Raw genomic sequence first — 8,594 nt, forward strand, 5'->3', positions numbered from 1 at the left:
GCTTTTTTCCCGATCATTGAGGGCGCACCATCTGTAGCCAGGCTGACAGCGCGGGACCAGTCCACTCCGACCCTGTCCAGCGCGCAGACGAGTGCAGTAAAAATATCAGCTGCTGTCGTTGTATCTGTCATCGGCACCAACTCCACGAACTCCTCGGTGACGGTCAATGTGTCATCAACTCCGCGGATGAAAATGGCCAGTTGTGCAACATCTGTAATGTCCGTGCTTTCATCAATTGCAACCGAACGCAATAAATGACTTTACTTTTTGCTTCAACTGGCTGTCCAAATCCACTGAAAGATCGGAAATCCTGTCTGCAACTGTGTTTCTTGTCAGGCTGATATTTGCAAAAGCCTGCCGCTTTTCAGGGCACACAATCTCCGCTGCCTTCATCATGCATGTTTTTACAAATTCACCCTCACTAAATGGTTTTGAAGCCACTGCGATTTCATTAGCAATGAGGTAGCTAGCTTTCACTGCAGCGTCACTGATGTCTCGGCTGTGAGTAAACACAGACTGCTGTTTCTTCAGACCCGCCAACAGTTCATTCACCTTCTCTCATCTCCGCTGTCCTTGAAAGTTGTCATATTTGTCGGCATGAAGACTCACATAGTGGCGACGAAGGTTATATTCTTTCAGCACTGCAACATGCTCTGAACACACCAAACATACAGCTTTCCCATTCAATTCCGTGAATAAATAGGATGACCATTTTTCTTGGAACACTGCACTCTGCGTCCACTTTTCTCTTTTTTGACAGAGACATATTGGGGCAATGAGGGTGCCAAAGCACATAATGTTAAAAGTAGAAGCCGTAATAAATATCGCGGGCAAAACAAAGTAGCTCATTGGCTGCACGTGCTTGACCTACTTGCTCTGCCCCGGTATAAACAGTTTGCTTGCTTAACACAATTGCTATTGCGCCATCCAGTGGACGCAATTGGAACAGCAGTTTATTTTATTGAAAAATTGCAGCGCATTTTTATACTTTACAAAATTATTATTATTATTAATTTTTTTTCAAAATCATCTCACGGGCCGGATTAAACCCGTTTACGGGCCTGATCCGGCCCGCACGTTTGACACCCCTGATCTAGAACATCTGGAATTCATAAAAGGTTTGCTTTTTTTGATTAAATGTTTTTCCACAGCATCGCTTTCCAACAAGGATATTGATCAAATGTATACGCACTATGCTCTATCATTAACCTTTCATGGATGCAAAGAGCCACATTAGATCACAGTAATGATTATAAAATATCAACTTACAGTACATTAGGTATAATTCAACATCGGCTGATCAATTTTAAACAGATGCTTCTACAACTCTGGTATATCCCGCTGGTCTGCGTTCCCACAAAAATGCAACTTCTTATAAATCTTTACACATATTTCAAGGCCCTTTCCCCAATCCCGACACGCAAAACCATAAGGCAAAATCCACTTGTTAAGGTGAGCACTTTTATTTGCGCACTTGTTACAACATGCAGATTTCAGTTAAGTGAATCAAAACTAGAAATCAAAGTTCATGCACACATTAAAAGAAAGTCAATATAAAACATGAAAATCAACTTGAAATAGTCAAGAAACATAACTAATTACATGAATATGCAGCATGGACATTTTCACCATAAATATTACATCCTAGTGATGATCATTGTGGTGAATGGGGAAAGGGGAAATCAGCACTAAACATGGAAATTAATACAGCGGTGAGGAAACATTTCCCAGATTTTATAAGGGTACATTCTTGGTTTAACATTACACACTAGTTAAAATGTTGTTGTAATACATCACATCAAAGGAAATAAACAAACTATTTCACAGGAAACCTCAACCTTATTGAGTTTTGATATTTATTTTCCCTAAGTGATTAAGTGGATGGGGAAGGGTAGGTAAATGCTAACATGTGTGTTTGTGGCATGTGTGTGATCCATTATTCATCGTCGAAGGAGCCTCGTTCGATGCTGTAAGCCATGAAGAAAGCATCGGGGCGGGTAGGGACGAGTGGATGACCTGGTCTCACAATCTCAAAGCCCAGGAAGCTGAAGGTACGCAGCAGAGATGCTGGAGAGAGAAAGAGAGAAAAGGACAGTGAGAGAACTGCCTCATAACAAAGCATTAACAGAGGGGTTGACTGGAAGCAGACGCAGACACACACATAGGGACTTACCTCTGTCGTCTCGGTTCTTGTGGAAGCAGATGAAGACATGGTCAACCTGCAGCTTCTCTTCCGCAAACTCCAGCAGGAGAGCAAAACTGGAGAGATGAAGTCAATGAGTTATGAAGGTAGTGCACTGCAGTCAGCAAGCAATAGAAACAACAATGTCAAACTAGTAGAAAGCGCAATATGTATCTTTGTGCGCGACCTGACCAAATTCACATAGAAATGTGAGTTATAGATCTGTCATTATCATTGTAAGAAAGTCTGATAAGCGATAGATCCATTCTATGTGTGCTATTTCTATGCTTCCCCATCCCAAATTTTCATTTCTTTGCATCTTCTTACTTTTGGTTTTGTACTCCAGCTTCAAACAGCTGGATATACTATATTTTTGGTTATTGAAAATATATTTCACAGCGGTTTAGATGGTACAATGAATCTCCACACTAGTTGTCACCTGAAATTTGACAAACATTTCGAATTTTAGCAACCAGGCAATGGTGGAGTGATTTCTGCATATTGCGCCTTTAAAACAGTCTAAAGTGGAACTAAAGGACAACGAGAGGTTGTACTTGCATTGGATCACTGACCTGTCTTTGCTGCCCTCGGGCAGAACTCCAGGGGGGATCTCGATGTAGATGTTCCCCCCTTTCAGTGCCCCCCTCCAGACACAGTGCTTGCCCTCTGAGCGACGGGGCTCAAAGAGCAGGAAACGTACTCTGCCATTGGCAGGGGGCGGCTCCTCAAGAACCAGCAACCGAGCATCCTGCAGGAGAACGGATAAATTAGCAGGTTTGAAAAGAGGTTTGATACAGGTAGCTTAACACCAGAGGATGTGAAGGACAAAGATAAGAGAGTGGACTCACAGAGTAGAATAGCTTAGCTGAAAGATTGCGATCCCGCTGGTCATCCCCTCGCCCACCTGGGATCTTTAGGGGTGGGTGAGGGGCATCAGGAACACCACAGAGGCCCCGGACACGGGTTACTGCAACAGTGGGAACACCGCCTCGGACTGGAGGTGCTGGAGGACACAGAAGTACGGAGCCATTATTACTCAAGGATTCACTGACTATGAGCTGGCCTAACTGGAGACCAGGGAAAATGTCCCTTTGGATGTTAATGTATCGTCATTCCAGTCCATGTAACTCACATTACTAATATGGTAAAACATTGTCCTGGTTAGGGTATATATTCAAATAACAAAGGGTTGAAGTTCAAACTATTCCGCTGACTAAATCTTTACACGTCTGAATGGAACACTTTGCTCGAGGCAAAATAAGTAACAGGCAGGAGACATTTTATTTCCTTTGTTGGCAACAAAGCGCATTGGGTAACAGGATGTCCCAATGAGTGATGACAAACAAAATGACTGCTTTCACACAGGTTGATTGCTCCCTTTGTGATTGATTCACAGTTGACGTCACACTGATTAGTCAGAGAGAACTGTCACAGTAGGAGTAGCCTATGGGGGAGAGATGACTGCTGCTTGTGGGCAAAAATTTGGCAACAATGTCAATGGAAAAATACTGAGAACATTTTCAGCTACCAGGCAAAAAATTAGGGTGGTAAAAATAGTGTCTCGTTTTTGGCCTAATACAAGTCTGCACTAAGGACAAAAACGCCAACCTCTTACATCACTGAGACGTGCCGGATTACCCACTCTACCGATCAGCCATTTTGCTTAAGCCACAACGTGAGTGTGTGTTCTAGTTTAGATTCAGAATAAGCTTTTGTGTGGGGGTTGCGCTAGCAGAGCAGAGTATGCCTATTCTCAAAGCTCAAAAAGTGAATAACCCCCATTAGGGGTGACGTTACTGCTCACGGACGCTCTCTTACGCAAACACCACTCCAGCTTTATATGTGGAGCAGACATGTGAAAGCAAAGTAAGAAGCATTGTGTCAACCTTGGAGCTCAACCTCAGAGTAACAGTGATATACCTCCTAGCCTCATCACTTATAATTTGTGCGGCATATTGACTGGAATCCCTAATAAGTGGTTCTAGTGAATAAGGTTCCTTTGGAAACTGCATGATCAGATTGCAAATAATATCCAACTAGCATCCTTATGTCAAATCCCTGTCCGTTTGCATTCCACCTGCATGTTGTTCCTGCAGATTCAACGGCACTGCTATTCTACGCCATTCACAATACTCCTTAAAATCCCCATACACTCTGCTACACAGTAGGCAATATTCATGAAGAGGCTTAACTTGTGACAGCTGGCTTAGTCAGGTGGGAGATGAGTCTCCACCACTTGCGTAACAGCCTTTAACAGTTGAATGAATCTGATGTGGAAAAATACTGTCTCGCAGAACAATACACTAGATATTAGGCCAAAGGGGAATCATTTTGAGGCATTTATGGACACCTAACCTCTCCTCAAAGCACTTAAATGGTGGGGCCTCTTCCTCTAGTAAACAGACTGCTCCTCAATGCCCCACCAACATAACAGACCATAAATAACACAGCATTGGGCACAGACTTGACCAATAAAAAATGTGCAAATAGTGCTGCGTCTGTGTCCCTTCTGATAGAATACTATAACCTTACTACACAAGAATAGTTGTATTCAAGATGATTTGCAACCATTGAGAATAATCAATGAAAGAGACTCCATGGTGAGTCTACTTGTGTTAGGGGAAGTTTTTTAGTGTCGTCTAGGCTTTATTGGTCTACACTTCATTTTACACTGCTCAAAAAAATAAAGGGAACACTTAAACAACACATCCTAGATCTGAATGAAATAATCTTATTAAATACTTTTTTCTTTACATAGTTGAATGTGCTGACAACACAATCACACAAAAATTATCAATGGAAATCAAATGTATCAACCCATGGAGGTCTGGATTTGGAGTCACCCTCAAAATTAAAGTGGAAAACCACACTACAGGCTGATCCAACTTTGATGTAATGTCCTTAAAACAAGTCAAAATGATGCTCAGTAGTGTGTGTGGCCTCCACGTGCCTGTATGACCTCCCTACAACGCCTGGGCATGCTCCTGATGAGGTGGCGGATGGTCTCCTTAGGGATCTCCTCCCAGACCTGGACTAAAGCATCCGCCAACTCCTGGACAGTCTGTGGTGCAACGTGGCGTTGGTGGATCCGAGCGAGACATGATGTCCCAGATGTGCTCAATTGGATTCAGGTCTGGGGAATGGGCGAGCCAGTCCATAGCATCAATGCCTTCCTCTTGCAGGAACTGCTGACACACTCCAGCCACATGAGGTCTAGAATTGTCTTGCATTAGGAGGAACCCAGGGCCAACCGCACCAGCATATGGTCTCACAAGGGGTCTGAGGATCTCATCTCGGTACCTAATGGCAGTCAGGCTACCTCTGGCGAGCACATGGAGGGCTGTGTGGCCCCCCCAAAGAAATGCCACCCCACACCATGACTGACCCACCACCAAACCGGTCATGCTGGAGGATGTTGCAGGCAGCAGAACGTTCTCCACGGCGTCTCCAGACTCTGTCACGTCTGTCACGTGCTCAGTGTGAACCTGCTTTCATCTGTGAAGAACACAGGGCGCCAGTGGCGAATTTGCCAATCTTGGTGTTCTCTGGCAAATGCCAAACGTCCTGCACGGTGTTGGGCTGTAAGCACAACCCCCACCTGTGGACGTCGGGCCCTCATACCACCCTCATGGAGTCTGTTTCTGACCGTTTGAGCAGACACATGCACATTTGTGGCCTGCTGGAGGTCATTTTGCAGGGCTCTGGCAGTGCTCCTCCTGCTCCTCCTTGCACAAAGGTGGAGGTAGCGGTCATGCTGCTGGGTTGTTGCCCTCCTACGGCCTCCTCCACGTCTCCTAATGTACTGGCCTGTCTCCTGGTAGCGCCTCCATGCTCTGGACACTACGCTGACAGACACAGCAAACCTTCTTGCCACAGCTCGCATTGATGTGCCATCCTGGATGAGCTGCACTACCTGAGCCACTTGTGTGGGTTGTAGACTCTGTCTCATGCTACCACTAGAGTGAAAGCACCACCAGCATTCAAACGTGACCAAAACATCAACCAGGAAGCATAGGAACTGAGAAGTGGTCTGTAGTCACCACCTGAAGAACCACTTCTTTATTGGGGGTGTCTTGCTAATTGCCTATAAGTTCCACCTGTTGTCTATTCCATTTGCACAACAGCATGTGACATTTATTGTCAATCAGTGTTGCTTCCTAAGTGGACAGTTTGATTTCACAGAAGTGTGATTGACTTGGAGTTACATTGTGTTGTTTAAGTGTTCCCTTTATTTTTTTGAGCAGTGTAATTCCCACAGAGGAGAAGGGATGGGAATTATGATAAGGTTATGTCAAAATATAAGTAAGCCTCAACATGTACACTTCTGTCCCTCTAGCTAGGTTGTTTTTAACTAAATTACCTACTTTTAGAGACTGTACATATCCTGTAGTTTGGTTTTTAGGCACACTAGCTGTCACTCATGTTCTTCTTAAACTAGGATAACAGTCAGTCAAGCCATCAAGGCTTTTAATTGGCAAAACAAATATTGGTTAATAAATCACATTGAGTGAACAGATATGATCTCGATACCTGCAGGTGAGCAGCTAACAAGTGTTTAAGTGTTGAAAGTAAAATATTTGCTGCAATGGCTAGTACCTAGTATCCTTTTCATATACAGACAAAAATCTGTCATTAGTGAGTCCGCCAGATCAGAGGCAATAGGGATGACCTCTTGATAAGTGGGTGAATTGGACAATTTTCCTGTCCTGCTTTCAAAATGTAACTAGTACTTTGGGGTGTCAGAGAAATGTAGTTTAGTAAGTGGTCAAAAATATAATCAGTCAAGTAAGGTACAAGATAACCCAAAAAAGTACTATACACCACTGGTATTTTCAGACCCTGTGACCAAAATACATGTATCTTGTCTGTGTGAATGGTTCTCTGCTTTTTTCCCCAGGTAAATTAATTAATAATTCCATTTTTTAACACCTCCCTCATTTGAAATGTAAACAGCTGACTAAGTAGTTAATAACTAACGTCTCCTAGAACATTCGACGAAATAAAATGTGTCAGTCCATTTATTCCATCATTATTGAGAAACATATTGCAGTAGTTAATTGGTTTCTTAATCTGTCACACATGAAGCAAGTAAACAGTACTTTGACAAAGCTAGTTAACTAGGCAGAGATCTGGCTAGCTAGCATTAGCTAGTAAATTGGCGAGCTAGTGTAAACAGGCTAGCTAGTTAGTTACCTTAGCCAAAAACATCCGCAGAATGCGATATAAACCGCAGCCAACTGTAATAACCAAAATTATACAGACTTCGATTAAAACTAAATATACTTAGTCAACTTTGAGAAAAATAACGAAAGTCAGTTTAGCACAATATTGTTCCACGGACTTGTTAGATACATAGCTAATAACCCCTGTAAAAATAGTAAACAAGTTAGCAAGCTATGCTAACGTTAGCTGCGTAGGCCTCTGTGGCTAACTAATTAGCATAGCCCTTCTGGGGTTAGCTAGCTATAAATTAACTCACCTTTCACTTTCTGTGTTATTACTGGGCAGCAGTTCGATAACTGGCATTGTAGAAATGGTTTTCTCTTTTTCTCTTACAAAACAGTGGCTATTTAATATCGTCTTGCGTTTGGATTTAACCATAAGGCCAACGTCCAAGCCAGCAGATCCCTCTTGCTTCTTTCCTCACCAAATGATTTTAAGTAGGCTCAGGCTGCCAGAGCACAAGCGGAGGGCTGCTCGAGACAGCAGTCCCAAAGGAGAGGGAGTGTCCCAAATCCATGACGTTTGATGAATTAAAGGTCCAATGCAGCCGTTTTTATCTCAATTTCAAATCATTTCTTGGTAACAATTAAGTACCTTACTGTGATTGTTTTCAATTAAAATGGTCAAAAATAAACAAAACTAGCTTCTTAGCAAAGAGCAATTTCTCAAGCATTAATTTTGCTAGGACTATCTGGGAGTGGACTGAGTGGGGAGGGGAAAACTGAAAACTAGCTGTTATTGGCAGAGAGGTTTGGAACTCTATTTCTTATTTGTCTGTTAAAGGTAGCCTAGGCAGCCGATAGTGCATGGGCGCTAGATCTGCACTATTGTCTAGGCTTGATGTGCATTCCCAGTAATACACCTGTGTCCCCGTGGACCGGCTCGTACATAAAGCATCCTCATTATTTCCCTCCTTAACTAGCTTTAATGGCAAGAAGGAGAAAAGAACGGGGAAAATATGCGTACTTTATGAGACACCATTTACCATCAGCATATTCACATTTTTTGACAACTAAGGTTCAGAAAGGAAACACCAAGTGTACCTTTAACCATTTATTATAAATGTTACAATGCATTGTTTTGGCGTTAGGGCTCTGCTCTTTTAGGGTAGCTCATATAAAGATGATAAAATAACTACAGGCAGTGAGCACGATATTCTATACCAAATCCCCTGAAGGAAGAAACACAG

At 42.9% G+C, this 8,594-nt stretch overlaps 1 pseudogene across 1 annotated transcript; it reads right to left on the reverse strand.

The window, feature by feature from the left end:
* Positions 1–1,439: 1,439 nt before the first annotated feature.
* Positions 1,440–7,876, reverse strand: LOC311131641 (ornithine decarboxylase antizyme 1-like; annotated as a pseudogene). The gene is made up of 5 exons (XR_014615340.1): positions 7,662–7,876; positions 3,031–3,176; positions 2,755–2,930; positions 2,174–2,259; positions 1,440–2,067 (listed from the first exon to the last, which is right to left on the reverse strand). The product of XR_014615340.1 is annotated as an ornithine decarboxylase antizyme 1-like (transcript).
* Positions 7,877–8,594: the final 718 nt, after the last annotated feature.

This window comes from Coregonus lavaretus, assembly GCF_964263955.1.
Source record: "Coregonus lavaretus genome assembly, chromosome: 6".
In the NCBI taxonomy this organism is placed as follows: Eukaryota; Metazoa; Chordata; class Actinopteri; order Salmoniformes; family Salmonidae; genus Coregonus; species Coregonus lavaretus.